Source organism: Triticum aestivum, chromosome 2A (genome assembly GCF_018294505.1).
Source record: "Triticum aestivum cultivar Chinese Spring chromosome 2A, IWGSC CS RefSeq v2.1, whole genome shotgun sequence".
Lineage (NCBI taxonomy): Eukaryota > Viridiplantae > Streptophyta > Magnoliopsida > Poales > Poaceae > Triticum > Triticum aestivum.
The window spans coordinates 148,129,977-148,153,056 of NC_057797.1; positions in this window are offsets into that span (position 1 = coordinate 148,129,977).

A 23,080-nucleotide genomic window follows, 5' to 3' on the forward strand; every position below is an offset into this window, starting at 1 on the left:
AATCGCTAACAAGTAGACAATCTGCCCAGATTCACGAAGTAGCAAAAGTAGAGCTCGATTGACTCAAGCTAGGGTGCTCCATAATTGCAAACAAAGACATGGATGGATAGAGCACTACAATATTAACAAAACATCCTTACTGATCATCCTCAAAAGAGGCACGAATCACTAGGAAACAACATGAACATATGGCCATATGAGATAAACAGGTGAAGGACTTAGTAGAAATGCTAAGTCCCTGAAATCAGCATTACCAAGTGCCTCACTTTGCAAGCTTGTGCTAGTCACCACACACATCACAAAAATACATGGGTTGCACCTCTGGAAAGATGGAAAAACCCTTAACAAAACATATGTAGAGCTCATGGGCATATAATGCACACAATAAACATGGCAAAAATGACAAATATTTAAATGGAGTAGCAGATCTGACAATTATCTCAAGTAGCCCTCTTCTAACAGCATTTCGGGCATCAAGATGAACTCAAATGAAAATGATGCAATGGAATGAAATGATGTACTCTCTGAGATGAACATGTATGCAAATGCAATGCACATGATGACATGATATGAGATGCATGGCAACGACAACAACACACGGAGACAAAAACCCGAACCCGAGAAAATAAAATAACTTAACGCCGAAAACGGCAAGCGTTGGAATACATATTGGAAAGTCATATCCGGGGTGTTACAACACTCCACCACTACGAAAGGATCTCGTCCCGAGATCTAGGAATGAAGAAGGCCGGGTACTCAGAACGGAGGTGATCCTCGCGTTCCCAGGTAGCTTCACGGTCGGAATGGTGTGACCACTTGACTTTGAGGAATTTGATTGATTTGTTGCGAGTCTTGCGTTCAGTCTCTTCAAGAATAGCAATGGGGTGCTCACAATATGAGAGATCTTCTTGGAGCTCAATGTCCTCGAAGTTGATGGTGCGGTCAGGAGTCTTGAAGCACTTTCGGAGCTGAGAGACATGGAACACGTCATGAACATTTGCAAAGTTTGAAGGAAGCTCGAGTTGATAGGCGAGGTCGCCTCTCTTGCTGACAATCTTGAAAGGTCCCACGTATCTGGGGGCAAGCTTCCCTTTGATACCGAAGCGACGAGTACCTTTCATAGGAGAGACGCGGAGGTAAACATGATCCCCGATCTTGAAAGCCAAATCACGGTTCTTACTATCATAGTAGCTCTTCTGGCGGGATTGGGCTACTTTGAGGTTATCGCGAATGACTTTGCACATTTCCTCTGCCTCTGTGATTAAGTCATTACCCAAAAGATGACGTTCACCGGTTTCAGACCAGTTGAGAGGGGTACGACACTTCCTGCCATACAGAATTTCAAATGGGGCCTTGCCCGAACTTTCTTGAAAACTGTTGTTGTAGGAGAATTCAGCATAAGGAAGACAATCCTCCCACTTCATGCCGAAGGAGATCACACAAGCCCTGAGCATATCTTTAAAATCTGGTTGACACGCTCGACTTGACCGCTAGTTTGAGGATGGAAAGCTGTGCTGAAGCGGATGTTGGTGCCCATGGCCTTCTGAAAAGAATCCCAAAACTTGGAGGTAAAGATGCTGCCACGGTCTGTAGAGATCACTTGTGGAATACCATGGAGAGAGACAATTCGAGAGGTATAGAGTTCCGCCAATTGAGCTGCAGTGATCGACTCTTTGATAGGCAGAAAGTGAGCCACTTTGGTGAGTTTGTCGATGACAACGAATATAGCATCATTGCCACGCTTGGACTTTGGAAACCCAGTCATGAAGTCCATTTCAATGTGGTCAAACTTCCATTCTGGAATGTCAAGAGGTTGGAGGAGACTGGCTGGCCTTTGGTGTTCTGCCTTCACTCTTCTGTAGACATCACATTCATTCACGAATTGAGCAATCTCGCGCTTCATTCGAGTCCACCAATAAGCCTGCTTGAGGTCCCGATACATCTTCGTACTCCCTGGGTGGATGGAGAGGAGAGAATTGTGAGCCTCGTTCAAGATCACTTTACGAAGGTCACCTTTGGGTACAACAATACGATCCTCGAAGAAGAGAGTATCCTTGTCATCAAGGCGGTAGCACTTGTACTTGGGTTGACTCTTGGCAATCCCAATCTTCACCTTTTTCACCATAGCATCAAGAAGCTGGGCTTGGCGAATCTGGTCTTCCAAGGTAGGAGAGACTTGAAGGTTGGTGAGGAAACCTTGAGGAACAACTTGTAGATTAAGTTTGCGGAAAGCTTCACAAAGCTCGGGTTGATAAGTCTTGAGAATCAGACTGTTACAATAAGCCTTCCTGCTCAATGCGTCAGCAATCACATTGGCCTTTCCTGGAGTATACTCGATACTCGGATTATACTCTTGAATCATTTCGACCCATCGAGTTTGCCTGAGGTTGAGATTAGGCTGAGTGAAGATGTACTTGAGACTCTTGTGATCAGTGAAAATGTCCACTTTTCTTCCCAATAAGAGATGTCTCCAAGTCAAAAGAGCATGCACAACTGCCGCCAACTCAAGATCATGAGTGGGGTAGTTCTTCTCATTAGGCTTCAACTGGCGAGAGGTATAAGCAACAACTTTCTTCTCTTGCATCAACACTGCGCCAAGACCTTGGAGAGAGGCATCACAAAAGACCTCGTACGGCTTGGATTCATCAGGCGGAGTCAGAACTGGAGCAGTGATCAATTTCTCTTTCAAAGTGTTGAAAGCAATGTCACACTCCGGAGACCAAACATACTTGACGTGCTTCTGGAGAAGATTTGAGAGAGGCTTCGCGATCTTAGAAAAGTTTTCAACGAATCTTCGACAATAGCTTGCGAGACCGAGGAAGCTACGGAGTTGCTTCACGTTCTGAGGAGGTTCCCAATTCACAATTGCAGACACCTTCTCAGGATTCACGCAATGCCCTTGGCAGAGATGATATGACCAAGATAAAGAACCTCATCGAGCCAAAATTCACACTTGGAGAACTTGGCGTAGAACTGATGTTCCCTCAGCTTATCGAGTACCAAACGCAAGTGCTTGGCATGATCTTCCTTGTTCTTCGAGAAAACCAGAATGTCGTCGAGATAGACCAAAAAGAAGTCATTGGTGTAGGCATTGAAGATGAAGTTCATCATGCGAGAGAACGTCGGAGGAGCGTTGACGAGGCCAAAAGACATGACAGTGTATTCATATGAACCATAGCTTGTCCTGAAAGCCGTCTTGGGAATATCTTGCTCACGGATTCGAATCTGATGATAACCCATACGGAGATCAAGCTTGGAGAATACTTGGGCACCTTTGAGTTGTTCGAACAGCTCATTGATGTTGGGAAGTGGGTATTTGTTCTTGATGGTCTTCTTGTTCAATGGGCGGTAATCAACACAAAGTCGGTCCGTTCCATCCTTCTTCTTCACAAAAAGAACACCACAACCCCACGGAGAAGAACTAGGCCGGATGAGACCCATTCTCTCTTGAATATCGAGTTGCTTCTTCAGCTCCTTCAGCTCTTCAGGTCCGAGCTTGTAAGGACGCTTGGACACAGGTTCCGTGCCGGGCTCAAGATCAATAACGAATTCAACTGGCGGTGCGGAGGCATTCCTGTAAGCTCTTTTGGAAAGACGTCTTGATATTCGCAAATGACTGGAATTTGCGAGATAGCATCCAATTCACCCTTCTCATTGAGAGAAAACAGATGGATGGTATCATCACGAGCGGCAAAGACAATGACATCCTCAGACGAATGAGTCAATTGAATCTGCCTGGCTGCACAGTCAAGATGTGCCTTGTGCTTAGAAAGCCAATCCATTCCGAGAATAAGATCAATATCCGAGTCACCAAGAACCGTTGGAGAAGCCAGAAACTTGTAGTCACCCAAGGTGATAGTAACATCCGGAACGATGGAGTTAGCATGCATGCGCTTACCAGGAGAGACAACTGCTAATGGACTAGGCAAAACTTGCGAAACCAATTCATGCCTAGATGTAAACGGTATCGAGATGAAACAATGTGATGCACCAGTGTCAAAAAGAACTTTTGCAGGAATATCGTTAACTGGAAGGTTACCCATGATGACATCTGACGAATCCTCTGCCTGAGCTGCATTCATCAAGTTGACCTTGGCATGCTTGGGGTTATGCTTGACCACAGCTGTACTTGCCGATCTGACAGGAGGAGGAGGAGGAAGACGCCTCTGGTTGAAACACTTGTTGGCATAGTGACCCTTCTGTTGGCACTTGTTGCACGTGACCTCTGAAAGCGGACGGTGATACGGAGCACTCGATCTTGGATCTTGAGACGAAGTCTTGTTCTGAAAGCCAGGGTTGGGTGGGTGGGAAGATCCACTGCCACCTTTGCTCTTCTGCTGATACGGCTGACGAAATGGAGGAGGAGGAAGCCAATACTTCTGCTGCTTGGCCACTTGAGTAGAGGAAGAAGGAGTAACATCTCTGACTCGCTTCTTGGAAGCATCACACCTCAGTTGAGCAGCCTCTTGCTTCAATGCCATGTTATAGAACTCATCGTACCTCAAGGGCTCAAAGAGAACAAGAGTGAGCTGGATTTCTTCTCTGAGACCACCCCTGAACTGGTATATCATGCTCTTCTCATCAGGCACGTCCGGCTTAGCAAAGCGGGCGGGCTTCTGAAACAACTTGTTGTAGTCATAGACAGACAAAGAGCCTTGCTTCAGGTTGCGGAATTCCTCACGCTTGCTTTCAACCACGCTCTGAGGGAATATGATGAGCTCTGAAATCTTGACGGAATTCATCCCAAGTGATAACACATCCACCTCTGTAATCCTTGTACTGCTGGAACCATTCTGCGGCTTGGTTTTTGAGTTGGAAGGAAGCAAACTTGACAAAGTCCTCAGGCCTGATGTTACTGCACTCGAAATGCTTGCACAGATCCACAAGCCAATCGTCAGCATCGGTTGCCTCAACACAATTGCTGAAAGTCTTTGGCCCATTAGCAAGGAACTGGTTGAGTGTAGCAAAGTGATTCTAATTGTTGCCTTGTTTCCCTTGGTTGCCTTGATTGTGCTCTTGGAGAATTTGCATGATCAACTATGTGTTTGCATTGGTTGCGGCCATCACAACTTGCCATGCCTCCGGAGGAGGTGGAGGTGGTGGCGGATCAGGATTCGGAGTCATGCGCGTTGGAGGAGCCATCCTGAAGAGGTTGACATCCATTAGCACATTGCTAGACAAATATTGAAGCTGAATCCAACGGAATGAAAATTGCAACATATAGTCTTCACATCCGGATAAAATGAACGAATGCATTCCTCTTGAAATGGTCACATATCCATAAATTGAGAAGCCACGTAGAATTAAGGTAGAGAAATAAATCAACAAGGTACGGATCAAGAACGAATAATCAGTAAGAAATCCCAATCTCAAACCAAATATTTGTGGAAGAAGAACTAGAGCTACAAGAATTCCCACCTATGAAACTCCCAAACCTTTCCGGTTATGCAATCAGGTGTTGGGGATACAGGGGAAGCATAATATCTCACCCAAATCTAGCAAATCCTACATCCAGTTGTATCCATCCTTCAACACATAACCGAGAAAAACTTCGGAAACCATCTACCTCAACCTTCGAAAAGCATCAGTTATACAAGTTATGGCGATACTCCCAAACTCCCGCCCCAGTACTGGGTGGCGTCGAGGTTATCTCACCAACGAACTGCATAAAAGAGATTTTCGATGTCGGCGTACTAAACTCAGGTATTCCAGAACTGCAACGATAAAATTATGAGACAACACCTCAGAGCTCAACTCCCCGGGACACTTCCACAAAACCCCTGACAGGAGGCACCAAGACAATGTTCTCGTCATAAAACCATCGGAACGAGTCCCAGATACCCGCGTGATCCTAAAATTTTTTTAGTGAAATTTGAGAAGAGAAGAGTCAAAACTCTACGTCAGGATGCCTTACCAGAGCGATGAGGAGACTGGGAAGTAAAAAGAATTCCTAAACTCTCCGATATATAATTCCTAAATGACTCAAAACATTTTTCTAGACACAACTCGGCTGCTAAAAACGATCAAGCAATGGGGCTCCTAAGGTCGGGGAAGGCTCTGATTACCACGTGTCGAGGCACGACTTAGAGGCATAATCGCATTGAAGGCATACATCGCAAGTTAGGCAATCTTCACAACATCCCATGTAATATAGATAATAAAAGGGGAGATAACATAGTTGGCTTACACTCGCCACGTCAATCAAGTACATAAATAACATTACATCATCCAAACACTCATGGCCCGACTACGATGCCAAAATAAAAGATAACCCAACATGCGACACGGTCCCGATCACCCCCAACTGGGCACCACCACTGATCATCAGGAAAGGAAACATAGTAACGTTGAGAGTCCTCGTCGAACTCCCACTTGAGCTCGAGCGCATCACCTGGAGCGGAATCATCAGGCCATGCATCTGGTGTAATAGTAATCTGTGAGCCACAGGGACTCAGCAATCTCGCACCCTCGCGATCAAGACTATTTAAGCTTATAGGTAAGGCAAGGTAAATATGTGGAGCTGCAGCAAGCGACTAGCAAATATGGTGGCTATCCTGTTCGCAAAAGAGAGCGAGAAGAGGAGGCAAAGCGCGAGCGAGAAACTAGAGAGCAACCTGCGCAAACATTACTCCAACACCGTGTCCACTTCCCGGACTCCGCCGAGAAGAGGCCATCACGGTAACACACTCAGTTGATTCATTTTAATTAAGTTAAGGTTCAAGTTATCTACAACCAGACATTAACAAATTCCCATCTGCCCATAATCGCGGGCACGGCTTTCGAAAGTTCAAATCCCTGCAGGGGAATCCCAACTTAGCCCATGACAAGCTCTCACAGTCAACGAAGGAATAGACCTCCTCCCAAGACGTTCCGATCAGACTCGGTACCTCGGTTCTTCAAGACACTTCGACAGGTTAAAACTAATCCAGCAACACCGCCCGAATGTGCTGACAAATCCCGATAGGAGCTCCACATATCTCTTTCTCAGGGCACACTCAGATTGTCCTAGGTATGGGTAGGCCAACCCAGAGTTGCCCCTGGTGGCCACCGGCAGCTGACAGGTGGACCAACACTCAGAGGAGCACTGGCCCAGGGGGGTTTAAAATAAGATGACCCTCGGGCTCCGGAAACCCAAGGGAAAAAGAGGCTAGGTGGCAAATGGTAAAACCAAGGTTGGGCATTGCTGGAAAAGCTTTAATCAAGGCGAACTATCAAGGGGTTCCCATTATAACCCAACCGCGTAAGGAACGCAAAATCCGGGAACATAACACCGATATGACAGAAACTAGGGCGGCAAGAGTGAAACAAAACACTAGGCGAGAGGCCGAGCCTTCCACCCTTTACCAATTATATAGATGCATTAAGATAACATGGCAATATAATGATATCCCAACAAGTAAGTAAATGTTCCAACAAGGAACGGCCTCCAATCTTCACCTGCAACTAGCAACGATATAAGAGGGGTTGAGCAAAGCGGTAACATAGCCAATCAACGGTTTGCTAGGACAAGGTGGGTTAGAGGTTTGACATGGCAATTTGGGAGGCTTGAAAGCAAGTGGTAGGCATCGTAGCATTGGCATAGCAAAGAGCGAGCATCTAGCAAAGCAAAGATAGTAGTGATTTCGAGGGTATGATCATCTTGCATGCAAAGTTGTCAGAGTTGACTGGATCCTCGAAAGCAAACTCAACGGGCTCCTCATTAGCGAACTTGTCTCCCAGCTCTACCCAAACACGACAAACAAGCAACAAGGACACAATCAACCACGTGCAAGGATCAAACAATATGATGCAAAGATGATATGCTATGCGGGATGCATATGCAAGATTTTACAAGGGATACATGAACCTGGCCTCAACTTGGGAATCCAAGTGTGCCACTGGAAAGATGAGATGAAATCGCATGAAAACGATATAAAGAACGTTGGAATCGGAGTTACGGTTTGGAAATGGCAAGCGTTTCAAGTATGACACCGGTCTGCGATTTACAGCAAGTAGCCATCTAAATGCAATGAGATGAACAAGCTACAACACCCAAACATGGCATAAAAATACTTGGCAGGAATGCATTCAAGATGCTTAACAAAAGTCTAGGAGTGAGCTACGGCCAATTCATCTATTAACAGGTTCAAACAAGCATGGCAAAAATGCATATGGCAAACAGATTTCAGACTTAGTGAAATTAACACTTGTGTGGTATTTCAGATCAGGTAGCAGTCTTCGGAGCAACAAAACTACATTCTACAGGACCTGAACATGGCAAAGCAAAGCATGGCATGGAGCTACTCAAAGAACTTAACAAAAGTCCCTTAGTGACCTTGAGCCAAAAGGGATCAGAAAACACAATTGCAAGCATGTGAACATGGCAAAAACATAATCAGTTCTCAGACTTAGTGAAAACTGGAGCATGCTGAAAACAGATATCAAGTAGGCATGTTCACGAGCTCGATGCACTCACTACGGAGCAAGTCATGATAAACTAAGCATACACCCATCAAGAATACACAAAATTCAAGCTAGACATGGCAATAACAATAACATAGCATGCACGATCAACTGCAACATCATCGGCAAAATCGCTAACAAGTAGACAATCTGCCCAGATTCACGAAGTAGCAAAAGTAGTGCTCGATTGACTCAAGCTAGGGTGCTCCATAATTGCAAAAAAAGACATGGATGGATAGAGCACTACAAGATTAACAAAACATCCTTACTGATCATCCTCAAAAGAGGCACGGATCACTAGGAAACAACATGAACATATGGCCCTATGAGATAAACAGGTCAAGGACTTAGTGGAAATGCTAAGTCCCTGAAATCAGCATTACCAAGTGCCTCACTTTGCAAGCTTGTGCTAGTCACCACACACATCACAAAAATAGATGGGTTGCACCTCTGGAAAGATGGCAAAACCCTTACCAAAACATATGTAGAGCTCATGGGCATATCATGCACACAATAAACATGGCAAAAATGACAAATATCTAAATGGAGTAGCAGATCTGACAATTATCTCAAGTAGCCCTCTTCTAACAGCATTTCGGGCATCAAGATGAACTGAAATGAAAATGATGCAATGGAATGAAATGATATACTCTCTGAGATGAACATGTATGCAAATGCAATGCACATGATGACATGATATGAGATGCATGACAACGACAACAATACACAGAGACAAAAACCCGAACCCGAGAAAATAAAATAACTTAACACCGGAAACGGCAAGAGTTGGAATACATATTGGAAAGTCATATCCGGGGTGTTACACCACTTTTACATAAAGCATTGTTGTGTTCACACCATTAGAGTTGCTTTAGCTCAATTCTTAGAGTAAAGCTCCCCCTAGATGTGAGATCCCCCCCTAAGAGGGATGAACTAACCTTGGGTTTTGTCGATGATGACTTCATGTAGATGTTGAAGATGTGGATGCTCAATGTTGATGTAGATCATTTGGAGCTATCCATTGGAGTGAGTTGCACTTTCAATACCTACACGGGTTAGTCCCACAAGGAACAAACAAGGATATCCATAGAAATAAAGTGATGCACACACAAGATGATGTCTATGAAAGCTTTTAGGTTACCTTGTCCCTTGTCTTACCAACAAGAGGGTTTGTGACTCCTTGAACTAGTGCAAAATGTGGAAGTTGATTGCACTTGTTCTTGCCAAGATGATAAGAGTGAAGTATGTTGGCGGAGTCACCCTCAAGAACTCTCTAGTTCTTCTTCTTCGGGATCCACACCATCTTGATGGGAATCCTCGATGTTGTAGTTGTACTTGATGAAGTGGAACTTGAAGTAGTCTTGGGAACCCACTTGACCAAGGCCTTAGGAGCTTCTTCAAATGCATCAGTTTCCTCTTGAAGCTTGTCCTTGCCTTTTTGCTTGTGGTCTTGTGGTGGAAGATCATCTTGAGCTTGTGTCCCTTTGAAAGAAGTAGGATCATACTTCTCTTGTTGAGGAACAAACTTTGTCTTGGGGTATTGATCTTCTTCCCACTCAACTCCATTGGCATTGAACTCTCGTTCAAAACCAACACCTTGATTCTTCCGGTGCCTTCCTTGCTTGCGTGCAATTTCCTCGAATTGCTTACTTCCGGCAAGGCTCTTGTAAACACCTTTCTCTATAATTCCCTTCAATAAGCTTTTTTCTTGCTCAAGTGTAACTTGGCTAAGAGAATCATTAGTGGAATCAAGAGAACTACTAGAAGCAACAATATTGGATTTAGCATGATTATTGTTACTACTAGAGGAAGAATCTTTCTTGTTCTTGTTACTAGACTTGACTTGAGGCATGTAAGTGGATAAGAGTAAACGCTTGGCAATGTAAGAAGAACTTCTCTTACGAAGATCATCATTGATTGCTTTTAAGAACTCATGCTCTTGCTCAAGGTTGAGCTTTTCAAAGCGTAATTTATCATGAGTCCTTAAAAGTTCTCGATGATCTCCTAAGATAGTTTCATGAGCTAACTTAAGAGTGTTTAGTTCTTTAGTTAGAGACTCAATCTTCTCCTTATCATTGTCATTCGTTTTATCTTGATTAGCATGATTAATCGACGTTTCATCACAGTATTCATCACTAGAGTTGTCAACAAGTAAATCATCATCACCTAACAAGTCATCTTCATCACTATTGAAATCAACATACTCGGGGTGTGATACCTTTGGGCCTTTAGCCATGAAGCATGTTCTAACTCCTTCATTTGGTGAGTCAAATATGTCGTAGGAGTTGGTTGTCACAAGTGCTAGACCGGCAACACCTTCATCTTGAGTATATTCGGAGTCGGAGTGATAGCTTCTCTCGGAGTGGTTGTCGGAGTTGGAGCCGGATACCCATTCACCAACATGAGCTTGATGTCTTCGTTTTGTGTAGCTCCTTGATGACTTGTCCTTTCTTTCCGAATCCTTGCTTCTCCGTGAGGGTCTTCGTTCATAACGATCATCTCTACTCCTTCTTTCTCTAGATGGTGATTCTTCTCTTCTACTTCTTCTCTTGGGATAATCTTCTCTTCTCTTGCAGGGGGCCATACACTCATTGGAATAGTGTCCGGGCCTTACACAATTGTAGCAGTTTCGCTCTCGACTAGAAGATCTTTTGTCATTGTAGGACCTTGACTTGGAGCTTCTCTCTTTGCTTCTACTCTTGTATAACTTGTTAAAGTTCTTCACCATTAAGCTCAATTCTTCATTGAAGGTTTGTTTCTCACTTGATGATGTGGGGGCTTCATATGAGGCTTTGTAAGCACCACTTGATTTGTTGTGAAGTTCCTCTTTATCCTTGAGTGACATCTCATGAGCAACAATTCTTCCGATGACTTCCGTTGGCTTGAGATCTTTGTAATTTGGCATCGTTTGGATCAATGTGCACACGGTATCATATTTTCCATTCAAGGTTCTTAGGATCTTCTTGATGATGAATCTATCGGTCATCTCTTCACTCCCTAAGCTGGCAATCTCATTTGTGATAAGAGCAAGCCTAGAGTACATTTCAGCAACACCTTCACCATCCTTCATTTTGAACTTGTCAAGTTGACTTTGAAACACATCCAATTTGGATTCCTTGACGGAGTCGGTACCTTCGTGCATATCAATCAAAGTATCCCAAATTTCCTTTGCATTCTCAAGACGGCTGATTTTGTTGAATTCTTCGGGGCACAATCCGTTAAAGAGGATATCACAAGCTTGAGCATTGTATTGCAGCATTTTCAACTCTTCCGCGGTGGCTTCACGGTTCGGTTCTTTCCCGTCAAAGAATTCACCTTGCAAGCCAATACACACAATAGCCCAAACGGCGGGGTTATGTCCAAGAATATGCATTTTCATCTTATGCTTACAACTAGCAAAATTAGTGCCATCAAAGTAAGGACCTCTACGGTGACAATTTCCCTTGCTAGACGCCATACTCTCCTAGGTTGTGAAACCAAGGCTATGACCGCCAAAAGCTATGGAAATCAAAGCAAATGGAGACCAACGCTCTGATACCACTTGTAGGATCGAAAGTATGTCTAGAGGGGGGTGATTAGACTACTTGACCAAATAAAAATCTAGCCTTTTCCCAATTTTAGTTCTTGGCAGATTTTAGCTATCTTAGCACAAGTCAAGAAATCTCCACACAATTCAAGCAAGCATGCAAAAGAGTATATGAGCAGCGGAAAGTAAAGCATGCAACTTGCAAGAATGTAAAGGGAAGGGTTTGGAGGATTCAAACGCAATTGGAGACACAGATGTTTTTGTCGTGGTTCCGATAGGTGGTGCTATCGTACATCCGTGTTGATGGAGACTTCAACCCACAGAGGGTAACGGTTGCGCGAGTCCACGGAGGGCTCCACCCAAGAAGGGTCCATGAAGAAGCAACCTTGTCTATTCCATCACGGCCGTCACCCACGAAGGACTTGCCTCACTAGCGGTAGATCTTCATGAAGTAGGCGATCTCCTTGCCCTTACAAACTCCTTGGTTCAACTCCACAATCTTGTCGGAGGCTCCCAAGTGACACCTAGCCAATCTAGGAGACACCACTCTCCAAGAAGTAACAAATGGTGTGTTGATGATGAACTCCTTGCTCTTGTGCTCCAAATGATAGTCTCCCCAACACTCAACTCTCTCTCACAGGATTTGGATTTGGTGGAAAGAAGATTTGAGTGGAAAGCAACTTGGGGAAGGCTAGAGATCAAGATTCATATGGTTGGAATGGAATATCTTGACCTTAACACAAGTGTAGGTGGTTCTCTCTCAGAAAATGTGTATTGGGAGTGTAGGTATGTTCTTGTGGCTCTCTCCACGAATGAAGAGTGGGTGGAGGGGTATATATAGCCTCCACACAAAATCTAACCGTTACACACAATTTACTAAACTCGGTGAGACCGAATCATAAAACTCGGTCGGACCGATTCGGTTCAATATGTGAACATTAGTCTTTTCGGCGGGACCGACATGTCAACTCGGTGGGACCGATTTCATTAGGGTTAGGGCATAACGTAATCTCGGTGAGACCGATCACACAAACTTGGTAAGACCGATTCCTGTAATAGGCAAACAGAGAGTTGGTCAGGCAAACTCCATGGGACCGATCGCTCATTTCAGTGAGACCAAAATGTTACGAAAGGGAACAGAAAGTTTGCATTGCAAACTCGGTGGGACCGATCGCTCATCTTGGTTAGACCGAAACGTTAAGAAGGGAAATAGAGAGTTTGCAATCCCATATTGGTGAGACCGAACTGATTAGGGTTTCTGGCTATGGCTATGTCTAGTGAACTCGGTGGCGCCAGAAAGATCAAATCGGTGGGGCCGAGTTTGACTTTTGGTTTAGGTCATATGTGGATGTGGGAAGGTAGTTGAGGATTTTGGAGCATATCACTAAGCATTTTGAGCAGGCAAACCATTAAGGAACACCTCATCCATCCTTGATAGTATTGGCTTTTCCTATAGACTCAATGTGATCTTGGATCACTAAAATATAAAATGTAGAGTCTTGAGCTTCAGGCTTGAGCCAAACTTTTTGTCCTTAGAATTTTGAGTGATCCACTTTCCTCGTCCATGCCATGCCATTCATTGAGCTTTTCCTGAAATATCAATCTTGGAATAATGTTAGCTCAATGAGCTATATGTTGTTAGGAATTACCAAAACCACCCAGGGATAGTTGCACTTTCAGAACCCTAGGCCTTGTTTCCTAGCATTGCAATACCGTTTTCGCTCACTTTTATCATTAGTTACCTTGCTGTTTTTATATTTTCAGATTACAAAAACCTATATCTACCATCCATATTGCAGTTGTATCACCATCTCTTCGCTGAACTAGTGCACCTATACAATTTACCATTGTATTAGGTGTGTTGGGGACACATGAGACTCTTTGTTATTTGGTTGCAAGGTTGTTTGAGCGAGACCATCTTCATCCTACTCCTCCCACGGATTGATAAACCTTAGGTCACCCTCTTGAGTCAAATTTGCTACTGTCCTACAAACCTCTGCACTTGGAGGCCCAACAACGTCTACAAGAAGAAGGTTGTGTAGTAGACATCACTTCTTTGGCAAAGTTCGATGGATTTATTTATCTTAAAATGGAGTAGTGCTTTGCAGTTGGGTTCAATCTTGCTAACCCAGTGACAATAAGGGCAAAGACACGTATTATATTGTTGCCACTAAGGACAAAATGAAGGGGTCTCGTCATATTGATTGATGTTATTCTGTCTACATCATGTCATCTTGCTTATTGCAATGATGTGTTTCTTGTGAACTTAATACCTCGAGTTGAATGCTGGATAGCGGTTTTGGGATGGAGTGTAGTAGTAGATATAGTTGGATTAACAGTCTACTTATCACGGACGTAATGACTATATGAGATTATAGCATGAATGAGCATAGTCATAAATATTGCAATTTAATAGCTGCCTAACTGGAATTTGTTTATCATGCTATTTGCTTGTTTTCAAGAGAGATGCCACTAGTGAACCTATGGTCCCTTGGGTCTATTCTCCATTATTGAATTCTTCTACACAATTGATGTTGGTATTGCTCTACCTTGCTACTATTTATCTCTATCAATTGCATTTAATCTTGTAATTAGCAAGACAAGGGGCTTGACAACCCTATTGCCATGTTGGGGACAAGTGTGTTTGTGTCGTGTGTGCAGGTGATGTTCACTTTGTAAGCTTGTGGGACTTCTACTAGATTGATAACCTTAGTTCTCTAACTGAGAGAAATACTTGCTACTGTTCTGCTTCACCCTTACACATTGGGAATCCCACCAAGTTCTGCTCGAGCAAGCAAGATTTCTAGCATAGTTGTCGGCGTGTCTTCTACTTAATAAATAGGCGCCTTCGTACCATCACACTGCATTCTTTTTATCTATCTTGCCTAGTTACTTTTGCCTCTTTTGCTTGCGAAAATCTTCAAAAATACCTTTTGTTGTTATTTCTTATCTTGTTGCAATCATGTCTACTGCTAATAATGCTAAGTTATGTGATTTCACTAGTACTAATAATAATGATTTTACTAGTACTCCTATTGGTCCTCTCGCCACTAGTGTAGAGTCTTATGAAATTAAAGCTGCTTTGGTGAATCTTGTTATGAAAGAACAATTTTCTGGAAATTACAATGAAGATGCTCTTCTCATCTCAATACTTTTGTTGAACTTTGTGATATGCAAAAAAAATAAAGATGTGGACAATGATATTATAAAAGTGAAATTATTTCCTTTTCCTTAAGAGATAGACTAAGGAATGGCTAGTGTCTTAAACTAAAAATAGCATTGATTCTTGGACTAAGTGTAAAGATGCTTTTATTGGAGAACCATCCTCGTTCCCTGATCCTTTACAAGAAAATAATAAGGGTGAATTTCAAAGAAAGTATCATTATCAATGGCAAGGTGACTGGAAAAGAATCAAACTCTTAGTAGCCTTAGGTACATGAAGTATGTTGTTTAGATGAATGTCAAAATCAGAGGTATGACTAGTTGAATGAACAACATGATTGATAGTCATACCTGATCCACCAGCTGTATGAATCGTCGGAGTACTTTTCATGGGCCGTTAGCTTCTCCAAATTGTTGGTGATATGGTCAGGCGCCCCATTGTCCATATACCAGTTGGTATTTACCTCGTACTAGGGTGCAACAACATTGGTTGACCTTTCTTCTGTCCTTTGGTAGGAAGAGTCGAACCTTTTCCAGCACTTCCATGCCAGATTCCCTCCCTTGCCACAAATTTGATAGATGACATTGGTTGCGGCGGTATTGTTGTTGTAGTTACCACCACTGTCATTGTAGTTTCCAACACCGTTGTTGTTGCCACCTCCGCCGCCTAGCTTGGAGAAGTTGCGACAATGGCCACCGTTGTTTCTGATGACGCTGGATTGTTTGGTGAAGTGGCCGCGAGCAATGGCGTTGGTGGACGATTGAGAGTCCCCGCCACAGAGGTTCATGCGTGTCTCAAAGTTGAGGAACTGAGAGTACAACTCTGGGATGATGACTGGCTCCACCCTCAAACACATGGTGGAGACTACCGGGTCGAATTCTTCATCAAGCCCGTCGAGGACGATGTGGGATACGGTGTCTTCCTCTTCTACTTTATTTCCTACAGCCATTCATTCATCACAAAGATACTTGATCTTACCCACGTACTTTATGATGCATGCATTGCCCTTCTACAGGTTTGCGAGCACCATTCGGACATTGACAGTCCTTGCACGGGTTCGGGAGGTGAGCATGCCCTCCATGGTGTTCCACAGCTTTGCCGCTGTGTGTCAGGAAGCCACCTAGATTGCCATCTCTCGTGGTATCGTGGTCAGCAAGTAGAAAAAAACATGTTGATCTTGCGCATACCACGTTTGGAGGTCAGGGTTAGGCGTCTTGGATGTCGTCTTGTCATCGTCGGAGGTGGCGTTATTGGTTGTGGGAGGGGGCTTCTTTATGGTGTCGAGGTAGTTCGCCATCTGTGCTCCTCTAATGCCAGAGAGGACGGTCACCCACCACAACACCCGATCCCCCTTGGTGAGCTTCTTGGATGTGAAGTGAGCAAATGGAGATGAGGGGAAGGAACTTGAAGAACTAGCCAGAGACGCAATACTGGAATAAGGAAGTGCAAGTTGGCGATTGAAGCAAAGGAAAGATGATTGTGAGGCTAGCTCTGATTACCATGTAAAAGTATATACGTGAGGCATATGCATCATCAGCACGGACACGTGTGTGTTACTAGTAAAAGTGCACGTGCAATGCACGTCTCCACATGTTCATCAGTACAAATAAAATTAGTAATAATAATACTAAGAGAGTGGCTTCTGAAAATTCAGTTTGTGAAAGTGCATGAACAGTTCGCCTCTCTCAAAACTGCGACGCCCCCCACCATCCTGAGCCGCTGACCCTGATGCTTGGGAAAATCCGCCAGGCCATCAGGGAGCAAAGTTTCAAAGATAGCACATCATATGGGGGGGGGGTCCTCCCTGTAGACGAACATAAAGTTTCTTTTGTGTGCGAAGAATTACTGAGATCTGCAATGAAAACGGTATTATTATTTTGTCAAAGTGTGGTAGTGGGGATGGTCCAAAGTATAGGAATGAAATGCCAGTATTTTGTTGATGAAATTGTAATGTTGAAGTTATCTTGTGTGAAATGAAAATGGCATTAAATATACCAGTGATTCTGCCTGTAGGTGCAATGGGCGTGATGTATGGTGCATATTCAGTGAAACATGATAAAGCAGTTTGCTCATTTTAACATTTCACTCTCACATAGAGTAGTTTGACCAGCTTGGCATTACCACACAGATCATAAAAGCACATGGCTAACATTTCTTTTACATGAAAGAGAAAACTTTATTGCAACACGCTGTTAAACAATTTACAAAATATTCCAAGGCAAGGCGCTTGGTATCATCTAACCAGAAACCAATGACGCCTGCATAGCTAAACTATGGACTACTAAAGGATTACACTCTCCTTATACCCTTGAAAGAAACCCTGAAATAGCATGGAGAAGCAAGTTTCTTCTTTACTTTGTCGAACAGGAAACACAAGGAGGAGAAATCCCTCTTATTCACGGAGATCGCCAGTTCAAGATCCAGAAAGGCACATGATTCCAATTGACCCTGCCAACAAAGAGAGTGTCAAATTAATTAATGAGACAAAAAATTCTTAGGTGAAGAAGTATTTAACGACAATATAGAAACGACGCCTTCTATAGTATAAACCAGTCTGCAATGTCAAACATGGTTCTGTGCAATCTAAGGCTAGCAGAATCAAACAATGTATGTCTAAATTTCAGCTTAGTGAAGCAAATTCATGGCTTGCACATAAAAATGATTCAGTGTATTCATCATAGAACAAGGACCTGAATCTAATAGATGATATTCTAGACACAAACCTATAACTACACCAATAAAAAAGTTGACAATAGTAGCGCAACACTCCATCCATACTTTCTCTGAAGAGAAAACAGTATGTGTTCAAGTATTTGTAGAACAGATTAGAATATAAAGCCTATTGCTATTCATGATTCTGATATATGCTTATACTTATATAAAAAGATCACAACAGTTATCAACATACCAATATTATAAGACAAAGCAAAGCATGCTCACATATATGAAACAGAGGCAGTGCTGCATTCTGTACACTAATCATGCCAAAAACTCCTTATAGACAATATTTTTGGTACTTTTTCCCGATGGGTCAATATCCTTATTTGGCTTGGCAAGTATTCTTGTTGTTTGCCTTGATATTCCTCGAGACAATGCAACATATAGTTGACCGTGAGAGAAAACAGGTTCTGGAAGGTAGATACCAACATGTGGAATGGTTTGGCCTTGAGCTTTATTGATTGTCATTGCAAAGCTAAGACGAATTGGAAATTGCTTTCTCTTGAACTTGAAGGGAAGCACATCATCTTCAGTCCGGCCACCAGGCATGATAGAAGCTGCAATGCCAGATGTTGCTGTTGCAATGGCTATCAACCCCATGGATCGTACTTTAGCCAATAAAGCTTTATAAAGGTACGTCTTTCCTGTACCTCCTAGACCATCGATGAAGAAGACCTTACCCTTCGTGTGCAATACATGATCCATTATTTCATCAAAAGCAAGTTGTTGTTCATTGTTTAGAGTTGCCTCCAGCTCCAAGTCTTCTTTAGCAACTTTAATAGACATTTCTTCAGTCAGTTCTTTAGCCTCTAAGCTATCTAGGTCATCAGCATCCAATAGATTTGGAAGATCAAAGGTCTTGATGTCCTTTCCCATGGAATATAACAAATCTTGAATATCTCCAAGCACCAGTTTCTCGACTGCTTCATCACTTATGCTCTCCCTAAGAAAATCATCAGACATTGCTTCAAAGTGTTTGTTCCATAATGCACGAACATTTGTAACTCCGCAAAATGCCAAAACTGTAGCAAAAAGCCGTCTAAGTGCATAGGGCATTTGAAATGTAGCAGCTTTAGTGAGACAGTCAAAAATACTATTATCCGCTTCTATGAGACCCCTTCTCTCCGCAGCTTCTCTAAATGTGGAGAAAATAACACCATCAACAGTACGTAAATCATCAAAAGATGTGGGCCCCCTCACATGGTTTAGCAATATTCTCAAGTAATAGCGTTCTCCTTCTGCAGGGTGAGCCGCAACAAGTTGACCTATTTGAATTCTCTGGGTGCGTCATTTCCATGTTTTGCGGTTCCTTTGCCATGTATAAAATTCAGGGAATTCCTTATATAGGAAATTTCTAGCATATGGATCAATGGAATTCATTCTAAAAAACTCGGTAAGCATTGTCTTGGAAGATGATTCTATACTAATCACATTTTCCAAATTATCGCAGTCTTTATAACAGACCGTATGCAAATTTGGCAAATGGACCTGTAACTGTAGGACAGGAGGTGACAAATCGTTTCGTCCCAGTAATTGGATGATCCGCTGAACCAAGAATATTTTGCGCTGAAATGAATGGAATATTTCGAACAATCTGTGAGCATTCTTTTTAACACACAAGGCATAGGTTTATTTTCATTTATATATCAACATCTAAGAAGCTGTAATATTGTTTAAAAAATATGGTGACAAAAAATATTAAAAATATACCTTGTTTTCTCTTTGATAAACTATGTGAGTCAACCACATTTGTAATATCTTGAAAAGGAGCCCGTCTTGGCATTCCAATGGATGTTGTATGGTTACTTGAATTTCCTTTCACTTGCTTCCTAGATAATTGTCCGCAATATAAGTCACTGAGCAACATAGTAGACACCATTAGCACAAGCATAGGAAGATAATGCAGCAGTATATACACGCCAAGCTTAAGTTACATCAAAATTATTGCAACAAACCATTTTTTTTTGCATATTACTTGATACAAACTCCAATAATATTAGACAGTATTGATGCTTTGGTCAGTACATATTTTGTCATGGTACAGTGGAACATGCACGCATTTATTATATATATATATATATATATATATATATATATATATATATATATATCAAACGTTAAAATCAATGAAGACGAGCTTTTAAATGGCTATAACACTTACACAGAAGTATATCAGAAATGAAACGAAAAAAAAACTTTGTGGACATAAACTCAAACACGTGGTGGGCAGAATATGCTCTGACATATTTCTTGATTTCTACACTGAAATACAAAATATGGGTTCAGATTCATGGCATCTAATATACAGTAATAGAAGATATATAGAAAATTAAAGAACTTAGCACCACCTCTATAATTTTTCAATGGTATCTTACCTCTTCACATCGAAGCTGCCGGCGCGTGAGGTTGTGCTCATATCGGTTGGGCTGCACTGGTATACCATCCGGCTGCTAGCACCTGCAGCGGCAACAACTTCCGGGGTGGATTGGCCTGAGGCACATATGGGCGGAGATGCCAGGAAGCGGTGGCGGTGAGCACGTGGAACAGTACTCAGGGATGGTAAGCGCCTGAGGGGAAACTTCTGGGCAGCCCAAGTTTGAGCGATTGGAGTCGAATTGGCACAGATGAGAAACTGGGGAGCTCTTGTCGCGGCCGGCGGCCGGCGGCCGGCGGTGGAGGGCCGAGCTGTCGAGTTGTGGCGGCGCGAGTACGGAGCGACAGCGGGGGCGTGCAGATCCGAAGAAACAGAGTCTGCTTCAGCGAAGAGAGATGGTGCGGGGCTTGTTTTTTGTATCAGTATTTTATTTAGGTGGGGACACTCTAGGTGCTTCCAGAAAACCATTCGCGCGCGATGATGGCGCCCAAAACTTGAGCGCGCGCGGGACGACTGCAAATCCGTGAGATCTTAGCCGTTCGATTGGGTCTAGTTAATATCTGACGGTCGATTTTAGCACAACGAGCTGAATCAACGGCTGATATTTGGTTTGGGATGATAGGAGGAGATAGAAGGGAACCAAATTCAAAACTCGTACACTATAGAGTAGTATAGAAATAGATTGACAAGATTACAATGTGCGGCAGGTTGTTAGTAGTCTTGATCCCAGCCTTGTACTCCCTCCATCTGAAATTACTTGTCGTAGAAATGGATGTATCTAGACGTTTTTTTAGTTCTAGACACATCCATTTCTATTTATTTTAGCGACAAGTAATTACAGATGGAAGGGGTACAACACAACGCACATGCACACATACAACGTAACTACTGGAGTATAATGTTTAACCTTGTCCCATAGCTTGAGTTTTTGGGTTAACTTTCTGGTGCGTGCAGTTATATATGGTATCGGAGCCGAGAGGTCTTGAGTTCAAGACCCGGCTAACACAATGTGAAAATAAAAGAATTCAACCCACTTTTGGTCCACGTTTAGGCCTGAGGGACGCGAGGGAGAGTGTTGAAGTATAAATGCATAGCCTACCTTTCCTCATCAGCTTGAGCTTATGGGTGAACTGATTAGGTGCATAAATTTGCAACCAAGATATTCATAGTTCAACACCTAGTAAACGCATTAAATAATTGCGGCATGCCCTCGCTTTCTCTGCCCATGTTATAAACTCCAACGGAGCATAGACGTGAAGGGGAGTATTGGAGTATAATGTCCGACCCTATGCTATATCTTGAGCTTTTGGGTGAACAGGCTAGTATGCAGTTCTACAATAACACACATGCCTTCCGACGACGCCAGATGCACCGCCAGGACAGGGCTTAGACAGGAAAAACCTTCATCTTGTCTTTCTGAGCAAGACACAAACCTAACTAAACTCAAAAACACACCTAAAATGGGGCCCTCACATCGGCAAGGTTTGGGATTCACCTTGTTTCCAAGTCCCTAAAGCAACATGAGAGAGATACAATGACAACATCGCAGACGTGAGGCTGGAGACAACAATCCTAAGTTCTTCTTTTGAAATAAGGAAAGAATGTGCTTCCAAGAGCTAAAAATCCACTCCCTCGTGTAAAAAACATGAAAAATAATCAATATGTACAAAATCAATCCTCAAAGGTGGTGATTTCTGCAAGGACGTGGCTCGCTAGCGCTCGTGCGCTCATACGCGGGAGAGAGCGCTCTCCCATATAAGGAAGGACCACCCCGCGCTATCGAGGACAACCAAAAAAGGAAGCCGAATGCGCGTGCATAACTATCCCACCTGTTGGGGAACGTAGCATGCAATTTTCAAATACGATCATGCAAGATCTATCTAGGAGATGCATAGCAACAAGAGGGGGAGAGTGTGTCCACATACCCTCGTAGATCGAAAGCAAAATCATTAGGTTAACGCGGTTGATGTAGTCGAACGTCTTCACGATCCAACTGATCCAAGTACTGAAGGTACGGCACCTCCGTGTTCAGCACACGTTCAGCTCGATGACGTCCCTCGAACTCTTGATCTAGTAGAGCGTCGAGGGAGAGTTCTGACAGCACGACGGCATGGTGATGGTGATGTTCTCACCCTCCGAGCATTTCCTCTCCATTGAAGAGATCTCTCCTCTCTTCCTTGTCCTGTCTGGGTCTAAGCGGTAGTACCGCGCACCCAGCGGTAGTACCACTGAGGAGCCAAGCGGCAGTACCGCTCCGCAGCGGTAGTACCGCGCACCCAGCGGTAGTACCGCTGAGGAGCCAAGCGGCAGTACCGCTCCGCAGCGATAGTACCGCCCTTGGCTCCACAGCAGTAGTACCGCTGGGGGCCTGGCACCTCCGCCTTGTCCTCAACATATTTGAGAGATCCCTTCTCTCTCTCTCGCGCGCGCGCCCCAGCGGTAGTACCGCACTGCCTGTGGTACTACGGCCGATGGGTCACAAGCGGCAGTACTGCTCCACAGCGGTACTACCGCCCTTGACCCCACTGCTGTAGTACCGCTGGGTAGTCTGGCTCCTACCGCCTCGATTCGAGAGGTCTTTTTCTCGTGTTGGGTTTTGCGACACTAGTCATGGTTGTAGTGGCGGTAGTACCGTTCCAGGAGCGGTAGTACCGCCCTACCACCGCAGTTGTACCGCATTTGGGCCCGTTCCCTACTAAGTCTCCTCAGCGCGGCAGTACCGCTGGCTGGCGCGGCAGTACCGTCGCCTGGCGGTAGTACCACCCCCTCTCAACGGTAGTACCGCCCTGTGCGGGGCTGGTTGGTGGGGGGCAACAGGATTGTTGCCCCCACTATAAAAGGGATTCCCCTTCCTCCT